At 35.8% G+C, this 22,418-nt stretch overlaps 1 protein-coding gene across 5 annotated transcripts in view; it reads left to right on the forward strand.

The window, feature by feature from the left end:
• The window catches only part of LOC134742486 (RNA-binding protein Musashi homolog Rbp6), a 699,530-nt gene that overhangs the window by 232,508 nt on the left and 444,604 nt on the right, over nt 1–22,418 (forward strand). The gene's annotated exons all lie outside the window — the stretch shown is intronic.

The raw sequence follows: 22,418 nt of genomic DNA on the forward strand, positions 1-22,418 counted from the left end.
TTTTGATTAGAAATAAAATGAAAATATTAACCATAAAAAATAATTCGGCTCGCAATGTAAAGCAACTCACAAGTTACGAGATACAGGCTTTAGGCGCTTGTTGGCAGTTACTATAAAAAGCTCGTATCTCGTAATGTCATGCCATGTTATGTTTCGTAATGTTTGCAGTTACATTGTTGGACGGTAAATTTTCAAAAAATAATTAAGTGTTACTTAAAAAAACTTCTTTATTAATGATTGATTACACGGATAAATTATATCTGGTTTAATTTATTGCCCGTATTGGATTTACACACTGTATACATATACAATATATACACACAGCAACAGAAACATTCACCTTTAAAGAATTAACAGGGTTAACACTCGGCCTTCTTGAGCTTACCGTGGTGGAACTTAGTCAATTTGTGTAAATTGTTGCTATAATATTTATTTAATTTTGATTAGTTAAAATTAGAAAATACTGTTACCGCGATAGTTACTCATGAAATAAAACTATGAAAACAGCATAAAGCCAATCACTCAATCAAGCTTGATAAGCCTCTGGTTCTTGCCAAGGAGAAGCGATACATACCCAGAATACTGCGCGAGGCCATTGAGATTAAGAAATATCCAAACTCTAATAGGGAAGATGGCTTTTCTCTACCACCAGCTTGGGATCCGGTAGTCCATCTGATAAAGGAGCAAGCGAGACATAGACTGTGAGTGTTGGATGATGTTGGACATTCTGAGTATAATATGTTTTGAAAAGATGTGTCCCGCCGAGTTTGTTGCCGGTCCCATATTGGAATACCCTCCTACAATTTAGGAGGGAATTAAATCTTCTCGGGTCCGAGGTGTAGGGTTTGAGCCGGCGTAATTTTTTATCGCGTGTATATGTATCTTTACTTGAAAATAGTTGTATTGTATAACTAGCCTTATGAACCGATTTTGCATGTACAACCAGCCTTAAAGTTTATAGTCTATGATAGTTCATTATTTTTAGTATGTGGGTATTTTTGCACTTTGTAGTTTTTCTTCAGTCACCCATTGACCACGAACGCTGTAAAGGGTTCGAAAAGTCGGCGTGTATTATAAATTCAATATACGCGATATAATCCGTTTTCAGTTTTATTTCATAGTTAAAATTAGATTTTGGTGTAGTTTAAAATTACTTACGTAGAATTTGCATTATGTTTTTTTAAGTTATTTCATAGTTTATTGTTTATTATTTAAGTTGAAAATTGTACCTTAACAGCTAGAGCTACAGCGGCACAAATTAGGAGACAGAAATACTTATACATTGGGTACAAAATTATTTACATAACAATATTAATTATACTTATATATTATCTACTTACAGGCATCTCTCGCTCTATCACTCTCTTACACTCAATCATCAGTCGTCCGATTGCACTAACAAACAAACACACACTCCGGATGTACCTCGAGCACGAAGTTGAGCAGAGCGTGCGCGCGCGCGACCGGCGCCTGCGCGTGCGCCCGCGTGCTCGCGGTGCCCTCCTATTTACTTACTAAAATTCTTTTAGGTACCTACGAAAAAAAGTTAGCGTCAATGAAAATTAATATGGTGCAGGTACTCGTACCGATAAGTAATGCTTCTAAAACACAGGGCAATTCATTTTTATCACAGTCAACTTTGGAATGGCGGCGGTTACTCAGTTGGCGCAGCGGCGTGAACTGGCCGGCTCTCCCGCCAAAAGTTATCGGTTTGCAAATAAGTTTTGTTCTATGTAGAGGCATGCTCGTTCCAAAATTTGCGGTTACCTTTGAATTGTAAGTAGTTAAATGTTAGACTTCAAATTTAGGAACTTAACAATAGAACTCTAATTATTTCAACTAAATTAAGCGCTTGGACGAGTACAATGACTAATGAGTGAGGATTTCGGTATCAACTCTACAGTTGCTAAACTAAATTATTACATAAGCCGTATTGCCTTGGGCATAGCTCAACTATTTTGTTGCATATCTCATTGACCCTCGATAATACTTAACGCTTTCAGACTAAATATTATTCATTGTATTTATAAATATGTAATTGAATGTAATGTAAACGCACTTAACCAAATAAATAAAATTAAAAAGGGATGTTATGCGTGTAATTGACAACGGCTAGTAAACAGGGTCATCCACTGATGTACGCATTTTTAACTATAACTTGTCCAAACTTCATTTACATGAATTCTGCAATAAAACCAATCTCGTTCAGCTATTACAAACACTATCGCACCGCACAACAATCAAGCCACTGTATAAACAAACCAAGTGGCTTAGCAACTCTCTAGACAAGAAATAAGTTGTCAAAGTGTCAAGGTAAAGTTCGTCGGTAAACAGCGTCTCCTGTTAGGTAAATCGTCGGTTTCACAACTCAATATTACCTCTCGCCCCTCCCTGAAATAATATCCAGAGAACCGATATTGAAGCGGCTCAGCTGAATCTGAATGCAGCCTGCCAGCTATAACGGGGCTCTGCCTCTCAGCCAAATGTAACATAAACGTCTTTTGTTTATGCTTATTGCTATATTCGGGATAAACGTTAAATCCCTGTTAATTAAACGCTTTACCTTATTTATACCTACTTCATTTGTTGGAACTTGTATATAGAATATTGAGGTATAATAACATTTTGATATTTTATTTTATATTTGGAATCACTTTAGATTAATAACCAATTCGAGATTTCAAATTGAATTTTATCTTTGAATTAACAAGTATAACGTGGCCACGACTACACTATGAAAAATGTCGTTTCTTTCCAATAAACGGAATAAGGTACCTACCTATTTGGATTGTGTTTTTGGAACTATAAATTAACATAAAGCAATCTAGCCACTGTTGGCATTCTGATAGTAATTTTACGAGCTGTCACTGTTATAAAAAATTGCTCGCGCCAAAAACCAAAGTTGCAAGTAACTTTTAAACTTGAAAATTCTTTTCAACTCGTACACCTATCTTAAATCTTCAACTTAGATACCCTAAAGTTGAATCATGAAAATGGGAAAAGAGGTAATATCTGAGGTGCTATTTTTTCGGTTTTAAATCTTTTGCGACAGTGTTTCGCGTCCAAGGGAAGCACGGAAGTTTTCAGGTCGACACCTTATCGTTACCGTAAATCAAGTGGACATCGGAAAAGGCCGAGATGTACCGTCGTACTGCGCCCCAAAGTGATAACAGTTTCAAACTTGCGGCCATAAACAAAGATATTAATGGTGGTTGTGTATCTTGCAAATTATCATTGAATGTTTGCTTCGAAAAAATGCTAATGGTGGGGTGTTATTTATAATAAACGTTAGCTTGAAGTGTTATGGACACTTTTATAGCATTGTCCGGTCACACCTCACAGATTTAGCAAGTCGGAAAGGTTCGTGTGCGGATTCGTATTGTGTTTGTCCGAGGGCACGCACGCGCGAGCCCGCCCTTAATTCTTCAGATCAAAGGCCGTTTAGTTTGCTCGCCATGGAATTTCCCCAACAGCTTATGCAAGCAAAGTAAATCAATATCGAAAGTCAATGAATCAAGAGTAATATATTCGGGTACATAATAAATGTGCGCTACCTGAGGGCAATATCTGAAAAATTTGCCTGCTCGATATTGCTTACAAGGGAGTTTCCTTTCTCCCCAAAATTTAATGCATCGTTCGTATTTTTATAAAAGAAGTAGTTGGGTAACTAAGTGAAATAATTTGCGGTTGGTGCTTTATTTCCTTTTATTTATTTTAATGATAGGTCGGTTTCTTTGTTTTTTTTGGGAAGGTTCCGTAAAATGGTCCTACTTTGCTCCAATTTAAGGAATTTTTGAATAATTTTTTAAACTGTTCATTATTAAATATTCAGATGAATTGAATATTAAGAGGAACATGTTATATCGCTAAACCAACTTTATAAAATGTTGTTTTATATAAAACGAAGCAATGAATAAGAAGCAAAAGGGGTATTTTCGCTCCTACCTATAGTTTACTTAGGGGTGCAAAGTTACCCTATTGTGCGCCAAATTAATAGGTCCCGCCAAAAAAGAGAGATTAATTTTATGACTAACGTAGCAATTTAATATATATATATATATATATTTATGTATACAATTTCATTTATCTGACTATATAAATAATCATATAGAAATATTATGCTTAAATATATTAGACGTTGTCCTTTTTTTGAATTGGAGCATAGTTACCCACCAAGGAGCAAAGTAGGACCATTTTACGGTATAAAAAAACGTTTATTTCAGGCTTATAAGAGGAAATGAGCGAGCGTGTTCATTAAGAACAGAAGGACCTATGTAGAGAGGTACAGCAATGCATTTATGATTTTTATTTCAAAATTCATCCGTGGCAGATATTAAAACGCTGAAAAGCAACTTATGGCAAATTATTCTAGTCGTAAATAAAAACCCTTTATTATAATTTTATGGTCAAAGTTTCTGTACTTAAAGACGCCTATTTCCTGTTGGGGAGGCTGAACAGATGATTATGATTTAGCAATGGCAAAATTTTCGTTGTTCATTTGGAGACTTGAAATTTCTGAATTAGCCGGGAATCGTAAATCGGCGAACTAGCTAGGCTCGTGCAAACATGCGGGCAACTTTAGGGTTTTCTGATATACGCCCGACTGAATGGAAATTTATATCATAGCGTGGCTTACAGCGGCTTTGAGCGGGCGCCTCTCCATTCACGCCCGTTTCATTCGTTTCGCTTTCCACTAAAAATCTAAAATCAATAAAGGCTCACGGCATAAATGCAAAGATTACTTCGTTCGCTTTTCGCGCCGCATGAAAAATGTACGCCCCATTACAAGAGGCGTCCGAAATAAAACCGCGAATCACTATGAGGCTGTAAGTAGCGCCATAAAAGGGAGATCCTTCGTCGAAATCGCTTGGGCAAATACCTACAGATGAATGAATGGAGCGGTGTTTAAATGAGAGGGATTGGGAATACCCCCCCTTTGCCGGTTGCGGCTCGGCGCCCGCGCCGCCGCGCGCTGTACGCTAAGTCGCGGTAATCTTGAGACGAGTCCTCACTGATGACGAGTGCAACCTTAAACGAATATTCTTAAACGAATAGTCTTTTTACTGTTTTTTTGTTCAAGGTGACGTTTAAATCTAACTATTACAATATGAACAAAAGTAGGTTTGTCTTTGCTTCTGTATTTTGGTGAGGTACTTTATACACGGTGTTTCCTGTAACAGGAGCAATAAATTAAACTGGAGGCTGTACGCCTCAAAGTGACCAACATGCGGTTTAAGAGAAATTTCCTCCCGCGGACGCTTCGGCTGTGGAATGAGCTCCCTGCCGAGGTTTTCCCGAGGGGCTACAGTATGGGGTTCTTCAAAAAAGGAGTGTACAAGTTTTTAAACGGTCGGCAACGCGCATGTAATATCTCTGGTGTTGCAGGCGTCTATAGGCTACGGTGACTGCTTACCATCAGGCGGGCCGTATGCTTGTTTGCCACCGTCGTGGTATAAAAAAAAAACATTTGTTCAGCAACTTTTTAAAATTATGAAATTTTTAGATTATACATTTTCATACTGATTAAATATTATTTTCAATGTACGCTGCCATCTGTGTGTTTGAAGTCAATTGTGTAATGAAAATCAAAACACGTTATTTTTAAAAGTTGTTGAACAAATGTTGGTCAGTTTGAGGAGTACAGCCTCCAGTTTAATTTAATGCTCCTGTTACAGGAAACACCCGGTATAACGTGTGGCTGTAAGCTGTAGGCTGGGTAATTCTCCAACTTTGTATGTTTATACTTGTGACCCATTTTATAAAGATAAATAAAAAAAGTGTGAACACACGTCGTAACATGTGTTTGGCAAATAATAACGACTTTTACCGGTTTAGACTTGTAAAATGGGAACAAGTATTTACTTTGACCAAGCTCAGAGCCTGGTATCTATTTTCTTAGAAAATTTCGTAAACTTTCTTATAGACTAGTCTGAATTTTAAAAGCGTAATATTTACTACGGGTTTTCGTAAAAAACTCCTTTGCCTCTTACAGTCAGTTTAAATCTAGCCTATATCATCTGTATCATAAAAACAAATAGACTGAATCCTCAATCCTCAATCTGCAAAATCTTGCCAATTAGTTTAAAACACAAATATCTCCTCACAGTAAATAACAATAGCAATCGAGCGCATAGCCTAATACTGATCGACCACTCGCATAGCACAAAATCAGTGTCTGCTGGCAAATAATGGTTACCACGTGTACAAAACTATTTCGGTGACAGAACCCTAAAGAAAAGATTACCGTACTACCTCAATAACCTACCGTATAAGATAAGACACCAGCCCGACAAATCTAAATTTAAAAAACAGCTTAAGTAATACCTACTGGATACACTTAAGTGACACCTGTATCACAAACAGGGATGTCGCTTAAGTGTGCCAATAATTAACATTTAGCATAACAAGCAATAAGTTAAGTAGCATAGCAAGTAGAATAATTTAGTTAACTATCTTACCTGCAGACAAACTGTGAAAACAGTCGCAGGAAACTGTATAACATAATGTATAACTTTTAAATAATAAATCTCTCTCTCTCTCACTCATTTAAATTGACTTCGGCTGTTTTGCGCTAAGATGAAATACATGGCACAAATGCCCCACACTGGCTGTTATATTACGTTAAATAACATCGTGTGACAGGGACAACATAATAGTATTATAGTGTTTTATTATGTTGTCCCTTTCAGACAAAGTTATATAACATTTTATAACAGCCAGTGTGGGACCACCAAAACAGGGTATGTTTTATACAGACATACTTACGTAGACTGGTAAATTCATTATCCTTGCCGTAGGCTTGTAAAATTGTTAATATTGTTGATATTTTTCTTTCTGTTTTATTGTTGTAGTTTTAATACAACTGCCAATTGAAACGAGGCGTGGGTTTTAGCGCTATGAAAGAGTGCTATTTATTAATGAATTTATTTCGAGCGGCAATGTATTGCGTGCATAATCATCGCTTGTGATATTTGTGACGTCATGGTCAGTAAGTGTGAAGTGTTGAATAAAAACAAAGTAGTGACACATTGCGTGTTGAATTATTTTATACGGAAATAAAAGTTGTAATTTTTTTAATTTATTAGGGCCGTAAACCGTAACGGACGGTTACAGTTTACGGTTCAATTTGTACTGGTTAATGGTTAATTGCATTAACGTTTCGGCCAACACTGCTATAGTCGTATCAAAAATAGGTACACGCTGCATATTTAAAATAAAACATTTTCCAATTTTCACGCAGATAATTATCCGAAATAATAACGATACTAGTACCCAGGAAGCATTATTCTGATCGACCGCACAACCGTATTGCGATACTGATGGGGTGATTGGGTACAGAACGTGTGGCCTCTGCCAGTTTAACCAAAACGTCACAAACGTCCATACAACACTACGATTAAACAGCGCTTCGGCACCAAGTTTGGGGAATAGTTGCGTACAAAATTAATTTTGCTAATTGATAGACGCCTTAATCTATTAACGAGCAATTAGATCAACGAATGTGCGCCGTTTGTAAGCGCTGTGAGGATTTATATTGTGGCTCAAACTGGACTTATTTTATTAAGTTTATTTGTACAATCACCAGACGAGAAGATCAAATATGCGCTTGTTGTTGTTATTGATTGCAAGTTGATACATATTTTTGTTGATACAACAACAATTACGTATTACATATTTAAATGCCCGGTCAGGTTTAAAAAAACTTAATATATTAGTGTTTTAGTCGAAATTATTTCGTTTATTTCGCAAGATTGGAGTCTTAAAATGAAGGAATACATATTTCACAATGGATGGAATTAGTCATGCATTTGGGGTGATAGATGATGAGGTTGAACGAATAGGTCTAATAGTTTGTACGAACTACTGTTCATACTTGAAATGTGAATGTTGTGTATTGTAATTTTTCGCACAGCACTGCTACGTCGTAGCATTGCGTAGCGTACCAGATCTATAAGCATTTATTATAACGCTGCCATGTATGTGTAAAGGCCTCAAAAGTGTTACCTTTTAACGTATTAACTGCCAACCGGCCCGATTCGGACTTATATACGTTAAATATTAGGTCCGATCCATATCGTATCTAGACCTACGGCGCAATTCGAGTAATGAATTAGATTGACTAGATATGAAATAGTAAAGATATGTGACGTTCTAAGGCAAAAGGTACCTTATGGCGGCTGGCGCTTACGTGGCATGGGACGCAAGTGCCATCCAATATTAATTGGAGCGGCGTTAAGAATAGCGTAAACGCCAACTGCCATAAGGTACCTTTATCCGTGGGACGTCACATATCTTTACTATTTCATGTCTAGTGAAACTCGTAGCCGATTCAAGCATTTACCCGCTTTGTAGAGGATAGTGAGTACGAACAGAGCGCCCGCCGAGCTGGTTGCCGGCACTCAACGTGGTTAAGGAGGCGTTTTCTGATTGTAATAAAAGATTATGAATTGAATCTTGATTTGACACGGATATGATTATATCGGTGTCAATAGTGATATTTCTTTACTGACACTGACAGATCATAATATATCCATAATCCATTCAGAACAAATTCAGAACCCTTTATTACAATCAGAATATGCCTCAAGGTAACATTAAAAACTAACGAAACCAACGACGCTAAATCAACGGAAATAATAATAAAACTCTAAAACTTTATATTTTTAAAGTTTACTGCTACGTTAATTGCCATCATATAATATCATTTACAGTACATATGCTACTTTACCGCACTAGTGCGATAATTAGCACATTACGTAACTATATCGAAGTCGAAACTTAAAGGGCCATGGATGTACTGTAAATGGGCCCACCCATTACCAGACCGCCGGACGATATCGGCCTGTCAGTTGTTCCGGAACTGTCAAATTTTTGTTCTAACTGACAGGTTGAAATCGTCCGGCGGACTGGTAATGGGTGGGCCCCTTAAAACGATGTACGATACATGTGCGAATAGGTAATTCGCAACTCGTGTCGATTTAAAACACTCCCTTCGGTGGTGTTTTAATTTATCGCCACTCGTTGCGAATTTCCTATGTTTCGTACAGTCTGGCAAAAAAGAGTAGAAATTAAAAAGTGGCAACACTTTAGTGTCGGCCCGTTTTTCTCAGATTGATTTGAAAGGGACGACACTACAGTGTTGCCACTTTTTAATTTCTACTCTTTTTTGCCAGACTGTACTTGTATCGTAATGTAATATTAAAAATGCATAACAAAAGCAGGAACAGACGAACAATAATGTGGGTACTGGGTACAAACTAATTCATAGCCTCAACACTACAAGGAAGAAACTAGGCAATAACTATATGAACATTATTAATTAATAGTAACTAGAGTCCGTTATTAAATATTGAACTTTCTATGCGGTAACGTTCATTACTAGTTCGGTAATCGGTCGGAAGTAGCACGATGCATAATCAAGTAGTCGAGTCTGCTGCGCTAAAGGGATGAAGTTAGCGGGGAGAGAGGAACTGGCAAGGCTGGAAGTCACTAGTAATAGCGTTTGCGGAAACGTTTTAACTATTAGCGGGAACTGCAGGCTCTTTACATAGGTACTATTTTAACCGAAATATCGCATGAGTGTGCAATAGCAATATCACTCGTGTAATGCGTAAGAACATAGAGTAACTTATACTAGAGCCTGTACTGTCATAGTAAATTTTGTAACCACAGTAAATTCACTGCCATCTATCGACACACTTTAAAACTAAAAATGAAGATTTATAAAAATACGATAAAATGTATTTAAATATGGATAAATGATTTTTTTTATTTGCATTAATTATTTTTATGATTTTGACCCATGTTCTTTCACTGACATGCGTAAAAATTGTTAAATAACAAACGAAACCGTCAACGCCATCTATACGACAGTAGGCCAAAAGCCAGTAGCGCCCTCTGATCGAGAGTCAAATTTTCTTGATTTTCGAGGCACGTTTTTTCCTTAGACTGTATCCATCTATTGCGGAGTTATATCTATCTTTGGTAAGAACAAAAAAAGTTATAACTCCGTAATCGATGGATACAGTCTAAGGAAATAACGAGCCTCGAAAATCAAGAAAATTTGATTCTCGATCAGATGGCGCTACTAGCTTTGGCCTACTGTCGTATAGATGGCTTTGACGGTTTCGTTTGTTATTTAACAATTTTAACGCATATCAGTGAAAGAACATGGGTCAAAATCATAAAAATAATTAATGCAAATAAAAAAATCATTTATCCATATTTAAAGATAAAAATAAAATAAAAATAAAATAATAAAAATAAAATAAAATAAAATAAATAAAATAAAAATAAATACATTTTATCGTATTTTTATAAATCTTCTTTTTTAGTTTTAAGGTGTGCCGATAGATGGCAGTGAATTTACTGTGGTTACAAAATCTACTATGACAGTACCGCTCTATCTTATTATATTCTCTATGGTAAGAATAAATACATATCTCTTACTTCATATTCGTAGTGTGAGAGGTGAGTGATAATATCCATGATGTAATGATGTATCGTATGATTTGCGACTTGATTGATTGGCCAGTTTACTAGCTCCAATGATTAAAAAACTGATTTATTAGACATGCATTAAAAAATGGGTTACTTTGTTTGTAAGATATTTAAAAAATTATATTTGCGCTTAACATAAATTTCATTTGGTTATACTTTGAGTTATTTATGAACAGATAGGTAAGTAAGTGTACGAGACTGTTAAATTTGTTATTGAATTATTAATGATTCCAGTATTATAAAATAATATTTATTTATGCTTAGTCCATTTATTTTCAGGAATTACGATTACAATTCCTGATTCAGAAATAAAAGTAATTTTTAAAATAAATAATTGGCAAAAAAATGTATTATCAAAACACTTCTTATTTTTTGCTAATCATTTTTGCCGCCTACTTTTTCGCTACCCTAATCAAGGCTCAGGGAAAACGCCCGTCATTTTATATTTCAAACTTAGCTTATAATTCAAACGTATCATCAGAAAACCATTACAGGAACGTTGTACGTTGTTGCTGGCTTCATTATTCGGCCATCATATTAGGATATCCTTGGCACACCGGCCATATTTCAGCCTAAGCTCCGCATTCTAAAATTTGATTCCTGTTTTTTGAGTTCAAGCCTAAATAAAGACGTCTTGCTACTCACTGTTGCCGCTCATTCTTCCGCTACCTCTTATAACTCAAACGTATCGTCGTAAAACCATTACAGGAACGTTGTGCTCCGTACAGTCAGTGCTGGCTTCATTATTCGACCATCGGATGAGGCTATCGTTATCGTTATGATATGACGATAGGCAGACCAGCCATATTTCGGCTAAAGCTCCGCGTTCTCAGAATTGATATCGTGTTATCTATGTTTTTAGTCAAGCCTAAATAAGCGGTTTTGCTACTCCCTTGCCGCTTATTCTTCCGCTACCTCTTATAACTCAAACGTTCCATCGTAAAACTATTACAGGAACGTTGTGCTCCGTACAGTCAGTGCTTGCTTCATTATTCGACCATCGTATGAGGCTATCGTTATCGTTAAGACATGACGATAGGCAGACCGGCCATATTTCGGCTAAAGCTCCGGGTTCTCAGAATTAATATCGTGATACCTATTTTTTTAGTCAAGCCTAAATAAAGCCGTTTTGCTACTCCCTGTTGCCGCTTATTCTTCCGCTACCTCTTATAACTCGAACATTCCATCGTAAAACCATTACAGGAACGTTGTGCTCCACAGTGCTGGCTTCATTAATAGGCCATCGTATGAGGCTATCCACTATCGTTATGATATGACGGCAGGCATATCGGCTATATTTCGGTAAGCTGTTCTGAGTTCTGAGAATTGAAACCAACTTTCCTGTTATTTGAGCTCAAGCCTAAAAAGTACCGGCATACAAATTTAATTAAACTAGCCTAATTTCATGCATATTATATTAACTTATCTATTATGAATTTGATCTGGATTAGTTATGGATATGATCTGTCAGCTGTTAAAAGTAACTTTTCTTTAACGAGAAATAAAACAAATACGGAACATCAGGACATATTTGTCCATGAGACAGCGTGATAATGACAGTATCCGTGTCACTTAATCGCGTGTGACACTCGTTGTATATCACGTGAATATACCATCCATAATACGCCTGCCGTTATTAAAATCAGAGTAAGCTTCCAGCTGGTGTGCATAAATAATACCTAAGCCCAGAAATAGTTGTACCTTCTATTTTATGGTGATAGTTCTAGGTTGACATTAACTGTCTGTTCATTCGACTATGAAATCAGTTAAAATATAGCCTATGTTACCCGCATCATAAAAACGAATCGATTAACACCCCTCCATTCATTTAAATCGGCCTTATAGTTTTTACGCTACGCTGGACCACACGAAACAAACATACCTTTAAATAGACTATAAAGTCATAACCCTTTTAATCGTAGAGTAAATTATCGAATTTAAGTTTTATTTATTCAAAATTTCTGCAAATTGAGAATAAAGTTTACAACTTCATGGTAAATGCTTTCAAAACGCAATTGCTAAATAATCAATACTAGACTAAATTTGCTACAATACGAAACTAGAATTGTCTCTGCAGATTTAATAGTTTCCGAGATGATTTTTTTCCTTTCAATATTTATAATTTTTTTGAACTTGTATTCGTAGGCTATGTCAAATAAAGCTGAGCCCCCCTTTTGGGGGGTAGGCACGGTACGATCTCGTGGCTACCGGGCCAAATTAGCTTTGTTTGACCTTAGGAACAATCGTGCCAAGCGGCATCGCCTGAGACAAAAGTGCATACTCACTGCACTCAGCCTAAGTTCGAATTCAAGTTAAAAAAAATATAAATTTTTAAAGGCTTTCGGTGCGATTTGGGAAATGAATTAGAGATTCACTAGATATGAAATAGTAAAGATATGTGACGTCCCACGGGTAAAGGTACCTTATGGCGGTTGGCGCTTACGCTATTATTAACGCCACTATAATTATTATTGGATAGCGCTTACGTCATCTCCCGAATCGCGCCGTTTATCTCGGAAACTATTAGATGTACAGAGATCATGCTAGTCTAGTATATATTGTAGCAGATTTAGTCTACTTTAAAAACGCTCTGAGAAGGTCGTATCAAAAACTAGTCCTTTAGAGTTATAATCGCCCAAATCTAAAAAAAACCGGCCAAGTGTTCCAAGGGTTCCGTACATTACTCAATTTAAACAATGTATTTTTTATGTGAAACGTGAGTGAAATGTCTTTAAAAAACCCGTACTCGGATCAAAAACTAAGTAATTAAGTCCGACTCACGCTTGACTGCAATTTCTAATAGGTTTTCTTGTAATTTATAGGTAAAGATCTATTTTGTGTATTTTATTTTAGACCCAATAGTTTCGAGGATAAAGGGTGGAGGGGGGATGGTCATTCTTTGCATATTTTCTTGAATATCTTCTAAATTGTTTATCCTAAAATTATAAAAAAATATACTTGAGATTCTCACAATGAGTTCTTTCATTTGATATATAACATGATATAGTTTGAAAAACTTTATTTTTTAATTTTCTTTTTTACCCCCCCAAAAAGTAACCCCCATGTTTAAAATTCATTTGTTTACGTTACATGTCCGTCTTTGGGTCACAAACTTACATATGTATACCAAAATTCGACTTAATTGGTCCAGTGGTTTCGGAGAAAATAGGCTGTGACAGACGGACAGACAGACAGACGCACGAGTGATCCTATAAGGGTTCTGTTTTTGACTTTTGAGGTACGGAACCCTAAAAACCGACATTTTCGATTTTTGACAAAGTTACGTTCGGCGCTCGAGGTCTCAAACTTGGATTATTCATTAGGCCAACATCATAAACAAATCTGCAAAAAATCGGAACTACCAGATTTTACGCAAACGAAGCCCGTTACAAAAGTCGACAAAGTTACTGGATTACCATTCTAACTGAGTATGTGTATTGCCGTCTAGTACCCACAACACAGGCCTCAGCTTATTATGATCGTCGATTGTCCAAAATATTTGTTTGTTTACCTCGAAAAGTTCCCGTCAACGACAACATTTAATAGTACACAAATAATAACAGTCAATCGAAATAAGTCTGTTCAGTTATTGGTTCACAATGGGTTATCTTTTTGCAATATTAGTATAAGCATCGAGCTCGTCCGCACAGAGGCTTTATCCGATCGGGAGCGGTGACGTGGTACGAACGGAATTGTTAGCCGCCACAGATCATACACAGGCAGCGTAGTCATATTTATTAACTTGTATAATCATTAGTCAGGTGACCTCCAGTTCCGAGCCATAATAAATCGTATAAGATAGGGTGACTGCTATAGTTATTGGCCGCTACATAGTAATTGGCCACTCTAAACAATAACACTTATATTGGCTTGTTTCATTCTGATTAGTTAGGAATGGCCAATTACTATGTAGTGGCCAATAACTATTACAGAGCAGTCATCCTACTAGTAATAAAACAGGGTTTTTTTTTGTTCATTTTTTTTACTTTTTTAGTGAGTTTTGGTTTTCGCTTGACGATTTCTACTAGTAATTCTGTGAGCTGTAAATCTCGCCAACTGTCATAACTCAACGTCATTGTGATAAATTCCTAAAATCCATCATCCCATCAACAAAAATCCATTTATCGAACCAGTTCACATAATTCGAAAGTCAATAAAATGTAAGCTAGAAGAGCAAGAGAGACCTAGTTGCAAGCGCTCATAGGCTGCGGTGTCTGCGGTGGCTGCTTAACTTCAGACGTTTCGCACGCATGTTTTCCACCGTTAAGGTACCTAGAAAAAAGATGAATTAGGAAATAAGAAGGGACTTTTATTGAATATTTACTTATAATTGTTATATGGAGTCTTATTAAAATATACGACTGTAAATCACATTCATTTACTTTTTAAATGGTTAAACTATTTACGTATTGTACTATCAAAATAACTTGATCCCTGATCCACTACCTTTTCGCATTTACTAATACGTCATTTGCATTACTTTGATTAGTAAAATCATTGTGACATTTACTGTGAAAACGTTCTATGGTCGGTCAGAAATCAGTCTGTTCGATTGTACGTCGAATGATAAATACTCCACTTAAATATTAATTTTATTCTGTTTTTAGTATTTGTTGTTATAGCGGCAACATAAATACATCACCTGTGAAAATGTCAACTGTCTAGCTATCACGGTTCATGAGATACAGACTGGTGACAGACGGACAGACAGAAAAAAAAAAGCCTTTTATTCCGACTCATTCTTAAAGTTTACAGTTTTATCTAAGGTTAAATCTAACTTAAGTATATTAATTAATTTTAAATTATATCTAAACACAAGTAATTTATTTTTATTTGAATGCGCGGACCTCCTCGTGAGTAAAGACCTCTCCCTGTTTGGTCGTTGAATGATACCTCTGCATATTTATGTTCTGTGGCTTTGCACAGTCCGCTGCGATCACTCCCGACTACTTACCACTCACGAAGATTGCTCTCCCATCGGTGGAATGTACCCGAACTTACGCTTTGTCCGACATCGTGTTGTACGCGGCAACGTCAGCTGCAAATGTTTACTCTCCCTATTCGATATAATAACTTCAGATGTGAGATCAGCTATCGGACTCAATAACAATGCTTAAATAAATAAAACGGTCAATATAATATATGCTCTAAGTTTTTTAATAACTAAAGTTTAATTGCTCCACGCATATGCATAGTTAGATTATCCATTGTTTAGGAAAGGGTGCACAATTAAAATATATTTTTTCTACATATAAAGATTTTTTTTATTAGTACTTCATTAGTGTTACAAGTTCCAGGTTATAATGAAGATAATGTATTGAAAATTCCAATATAAAAAATGGTGTCATTACATTTGTTGCCCTGTTTTCGAAGGGCGAAGGACCCTTCCAGTACATTTGGTGTCAGAGCAAGCAGTTGAAATAAAGGTTTCTTATTTTTTCGACCTAAATTGTTAGCTGACATTATGTGTGCTATACACATTAAACATAATTGGTGATTGATTCAGATACGAGTATGTATCTGGAGGCTTATTCTAATTGGAATAACAGGTTAGGAATCTAATCTGGATTTGTTTATAGATGTGATCTGTCAAAGGCAAAAGTGACGTTTCTTGTTGAAGAGACAGATCATATCCATAACAAAATCAGATCAAATTCATAACCTGTTATAAAAATCAGATTAATCCTCCTGATCATAATTTGCTGATAGACCAGATATTAAAACAAATATATTTCTCTGCTCACCATAATGGTAATAATATTGCCAATTCAATAGAAAGAAATTATAAATATGCAGTAAATATGTTTTTGAACAAAACAGCCCAACAAATGTACATATCAAAAACCTAGCAACGACTATATGACAAAAATAATATTTATATATGTTTCGTGATACATAATACATAATAAACACATTCATGTTACTTGTGATTTAGAGCGCTGGTGGCCTAGCGGTAAGAGCGCGGCTTTTAATCCGGAGGTCGCGGGTTCAAACCGCGGCTCGTACCAATGAGTTTTCGGAACTTATTTACCGGTCGCTTTTCGGTAAAGGAAAACATCGTAAGGAAACCGGACTAATCCCAACAAGGCCTAGTTTCTCCTCTGGGTTGGAAGGTCAAGTGGCAGTCGCTTTCGTAAAAACTAGTGCCTACGCCAATTCTCGGGATTAGTTGCCAAGCGGACCCCAGGCTTCCAAGAGCCGTGGCAAAAATCCGGGATAACGCGAGGAAGAAGAAGACATTTATGTTACTCGTAGCGTGTACATTTTCTGAAGAATTCTATCTTAAATACTATCTAACCATAATCCTCAGTATTACTAAGGGATTATGTCTCTAAATCTGACTTTAAAGCGGCAATAAACACGAGGACAGTTTTGTATTGAGTCGATAATATTTCATTTCATCTCATTCACACTGCGTCTAGACTTCCAATGGTGGGATTGCTTATACCGCTATAAATATTTCATGAGTTGGAAATACGAGTCCGAGCCTTCATTTTGCGAGAACCACTAGTGAAATTAACAAGTTGTTATTGGCATTCGTCCACGGATCCGTTGAAATAATGTAAAGATAGAGTTGGGTAAGCACCTTAAGTACCTAATGCTAAGATCAATACAGACGCAGATAGCGCCTTTGTTACAAGTGCTCATTATTTTCAAGGTTTTAGTCGGATAGACGCTTAAATACTAATCAAATCAAGATCATTTAATATTGGCACGCTTCGAAAACGTGATTATTGAGCGTAAGCACGCGTAAGTGATAGAATTGTTATTAATTCGTCATTGTTATAATTATTATTTAGCGTGACTATTTTGAAAACAATTGTACTCGTAACGTTTTGGTAAAGTATTTTTATTACGACAAGAATTGTTAGCGAAGATTATTCATATAATAAAATGTTTTATATTATATTTGGTTTAAATACTTTAAATTCGACTTGAAATGGGGTAACTTTTGTAATAAAGTTTAATATGTTACTAAGGTACAGTCACCATCAGATGATCAGATATATCAGAACGGCCGAGATGCTCAAAAATATCTGAACACGCACTTTAACGCCTTGACAATAGAGGCGTGTTCAGATATTTGTGAGCGCCTTGGCCGCTCCGATATATTTGATGGCTACTGTACCTGACCCATGTAAGCCATTGCCTAACAAAACCCACTTTTTAAATATTAGATCCTTTTTACAAAAACGGTTACAGTTAATATTGAACATCGTTTTCTAAGCCACAGTGATTCAATATTAAATGATTTCATAAATATTGTTGTTTTTTACTTAAAATTCGTAGTATTATTTTTGTGTTTAAAAATAAATAAGGCGAGGTTTATACGGGTCAGGTACTTTACTATTTCAAATGAATGAGAAACCTATAGTTTAGTACATTTTATAAACAAATATAAATGTAAAAGTTAGAGCGCGATGCATGTATTCGATGCACAAAAGAAGTAGAACTTATAAAGCTGGGTTTTACTATATAAGCTCTCAATTTAAGGAGGTCCTCTCATGTATGTGACAAACAAATGATATAGATATGTGATGACGTTGATATAAAATTAGTAGTTATGTTTTTTTTTTATACTACCTCGGTGGCAAACAAGCATACGGCCCGCCTGATGTTAAGCAGTCTCCGTAGCCTATGTACGCCTGCAACTCCAGAGGAGTTACATGCGCGTTGCCGCGCGCGCGTGCGCGTTTCTATATATACTAAGAACATTTCTTAAATTTTTGAGCTATCGGTTTTTCTGCTTATAGATAATTCCTAACAAAATCACAGCACTACATCTCTAAGGTATCTGATTTCGTAAGTAAAGTTAGGAAAGCAGGAAGCACAATCGCTAGCGTTTTGACACGCGAATCAATCACGCGTAATGTGGTCTATTTGTTTGCGTCACGTATTGCATCGGTTAATCCGCCAGGCGCCGCGGACGGCATGTACGCAGAAATGTATCTGTTGGAATAAGATTCGAACATCGCAGGAGATGTTCTGGAATACATGGAAATGGATCAGTAGGATGTTTTTACTATGAAAAGGTTATATTTAACACTACACGCTGCATGTTTTAATCCCGACTGTATTGTACGATTCCATGAATTTCGAAAAGAGTTTGTCATTTGCCTGAAAAGGGTTTGATACTGGTTAGTGCTTTTGTTTCTTGATATTTTTTTTAGCATGCATTTCACATGCATTGATCACAGAGATCATGTATGCTGACGACCTATGCTTTCTTGTGGAATCCCCAGATGGTCTGCAACAGCTGATGTCAGTTTTTCACCATTCCTGCTGCAAGTTCGGCCTTAAAATTAGTGTCAAAAAGACGGAGGTGATGTCTTTGGACTCACATGGTCACGAGACACTAGCCGTACAGCTTGGTGACGATGTGTTGAAGCAGGTCAAGAAATTCCGTTATCTGGGGAGCACTATAGAATCGAAGTGTGACCTTGACGCTGAGATCAACAGCAGGATCGGTACTGCAGCTGCAGCGTTTGGAAAACTGTGTTCCAAGGTCTTCTGCTCACACGACCTAAAACTGGCCACCAAAATTTCTGTGTACATGGCGATCGTGCTGCCAAACCTTTTATACTCTTCCGAGACGTGTTGCGTGTACCGTCATCACATTCGTACCTTAGACCGGTTCCACCTCAAATGCTTACATGCAAATAAAACAAAAAAACAAATTCATGTTATATTTTTTAAGGACTAACAATATCATCATCATCATATCAGCCTTTTATCGCCCACTGCTTAGCATATCAGGCCTCTGTTCGAGTACGCCGCTTATACCGGCCCTGAGCCATTACAAGCGGTTGAAATAGATATAATTTCCATCCTAAATTAACAGGAATTGGAAAAATGACACATGTTGATTTTTATAACAAATTTTAGTTAAATAATATAGGTATATGAAAAATTAGACACAAAAAAGTCCAAGATTTCAGTTACAATATTAGGTTTTATTCCTATTTTGAAACAATAAACTGTATAGTAACTATATACATCAACGCAATATTTCACCGTCAAAATAGTAATTTTCTTGTTTTCCATACTTCAAGAAGGCTTCAAATCAAGCGCGACGTTACGATCAAGTAATAAGGATTATTTAGTAAATAAGGGGCGTTTTATATATATATACAACGCACGAAATATATATATTCTGAATTTGTTTTGCTTTAATGAAACGGGGACACATAATATACCTATACATTCGAACTTCTAAACAAACCGACGCGACTGATACCTTTAAAAACACCTTGTAATCTACGCCAGATGAGCCTGTTGAGGTTCTTGCCTTACAAGAGATTTTTTGTGTTATTATTTTATTGGCTTTAGCTTTTGTGTAGGTACTTTATAAATTATGTTTTGCGAAATATTTACAAATACATATTTTCATCATATTTAACTATTAACATACACGTAGTTTGTATCTAGCATATGTGCAAACTCTAGATCGTGTAACGATGTGGAATGTAATAAGCGAAATGAAATGCTTACTTTTAATTTAATTTCTATCCGTATCTGATATTTTTATCCCTCCACACATTATTGAGTTCATTTGCGCTTGCATTGAAACTTGTAGTTTTTGCTCATTTCTATTCTCAATACCTGTGCACGTTCGGATACTCTAATTTTTTAATACGATCTATTCGAGAGATTGGTATGTACTTTATAATAAAGTATAAATAAAGAGTCGTAATATCGTTTCTGGCCAGCTTTAAAATAATGTTTTTCAATTCTTTGTTATTTTAGCGTTGGTTAGTTTAGATGGACAATTAATGGTAGAATAACAAATCAATAATAGATACTTATTTATTTTACTTTATTCTTATTTAAAGTTTATATGCCGCTCCTCGTGCGAAATTGCAACGTTTGCATGTAGATGTTGTACAAGTTCCGCGAGTTACCATAAGTTTGATCTGATTACTCTTTATGATACTACCTACTGGTATACCTACTTACTATAGTATAAGCATATTTTATAATAATTTAATTAAAACACTGATTCACGATTTTTCTGTACTCATTATTTTTCACAACAACAGGACTTAATCGTGTAAAATTAAGTTACTTAGGTAAATTAAGTTTTAAATTTAAAACTTAATTTTACGCGATTAAGTCCCGTCGTTGTGAGTAACAATAATTTTATTAAATAATTATAACCACCATTCAAATGGTTATTGTAATCCTTCATATAGTTTTAGGCGCTGATCCGGCAGCTCACTCTGTAGTTATAAATCAGAGAGCAAACAAAGCCTCTGTAAATAGTTTCACGAAAGTTAAAATAAAAGGCACTCCCGCCGCTAGGTTTGAATGGAATATAATATGATTACATGTCATAAGTTTTATGCCCCAAAAGTTGGGAACGTTCATCGATAAATCTTTGCGACGCTTGGTACGATTTCATTTTCGAATTTCAGGAGCGATTGCCTCCACTGTTAAAGTTTGCCTGAAAAATTTTTGCAGGCGATTGACTTGCTATAGACGGAAATAAAAAGTTTTGTGTAAGAGCGATAGCGTTGTACGCTGGGTGTATAAATATAAATATCTACCAAGAATCGTGTTATACGTGATTACAACATGCATCCATGCACTTGGATGTTGCCTTATAAAATAAAATACTGTACATCATTTTTGCCTATGTGACTATATCGCCATACGATTAAATAAATAACAACATGCATTTTTTCTTGGTTTATTGCAGCGGTTCTCAACCTTTTTTGGCGACGGAACCTATTTGGAAAGTAAAATATTTGACGGAGCCCCAAATTAAAAATGTTTGCTCGTCACTATTGAACTGGACCAGACATATCAGAAGAGCTAGTGATTGTTTTCTTTTCCTTTTTTCTTGCGAGCTCACAGAGGCTTTGAGGAGCCCTAGGGGTCCGCGGAGCACACTTTGAGAATGGATTCTCTATTGTTATAAACTTCTATAGGCCTATTCTATTTTATTCATTTGGTAAGGTTTTGATCTTCTTATGATTCCACCTTGACAATAGCTCATATATACATTATTTATTCACAGAGTAAACAAATTAATTTTAATTCAGAATCCTAATATTTAGACCCACTAAGATACATTGCACGCAAGCGTATTTGCTCGCGTTATTTGTAGATTAGCTACCTCGATAGTTTATACTTAACAGATTTAAAGCTTATTACTAGCAACAGATTCGGCATTAGTGAAGTAAACTTTTAATTTTCAAATGTACGCATGTGTTTCATTATGATTATATATATTCAAATTGGTTTTTTTTTTTTTGATATCCGCAACAGGCTTCGTCACTTTTTTTTTTGTTTGAAATTGGTTTGATTGGTTTGGTTTCATCTTTTCTGAATACCAATTTGTACAAATAACCTATGTCGAGAATGTCATTAAATTATGATTTAAAAAAAAAAACAATATGAATGTGATTCTCATTTGTTTTATGAAACTTTGAAAAAAAAAAAACCAATTAATATAACATTGTTTATTTGAGGGAGATAAAAGAGCTTTGCTGTGTTAAGGAATTGTATTGTAGTCACAGAAAATCTCGTTGCTCCTCTCTGACTGCAACCAACGAACGGCAATGTGTCTCATAGGGAAAATAAGATTAAACATAAAGTCTTCGTTCCACCAACGCAATGTGCGGATTATTGTGTAGATAAAATACAATGAGAGGATAAAAAAAGTGGATTTTTTGTTAAAATGGTTTACATTTCGTCTCAAAAGCTTGGTTCAATGGTTTGGTTTGGTTACATGCAACAAATAATTTTATTGAAATTTATACACAAACATATAGCAGGGGAGGCAACGATGCTAAATGTGCAGTAACTCGAGCGTCGTAGAGACCTACTGGACTCGAAAGATTAGATGATAGGAAGAAAAAAAGGTTATAATGTTCTCTTTTTTAACGAGCAGGAAAACGTCTACAGATTTAAAA

Source organism: Cydia strobilella, chromosome 6 (genome assembly GCF_947568885.1).
Source record: "Cydia strobilella chromosome 6, ilCydStro3.1, whole genome shotgun sequence".
In the NCBI taxonomy this organism is placed as follows: domain Eukaryota; kingdom Metazoa; phylum Arthropoda; class Insecta; order Lepidoptera; family Tortricidae; genus Cydia; species Cydia strobilella.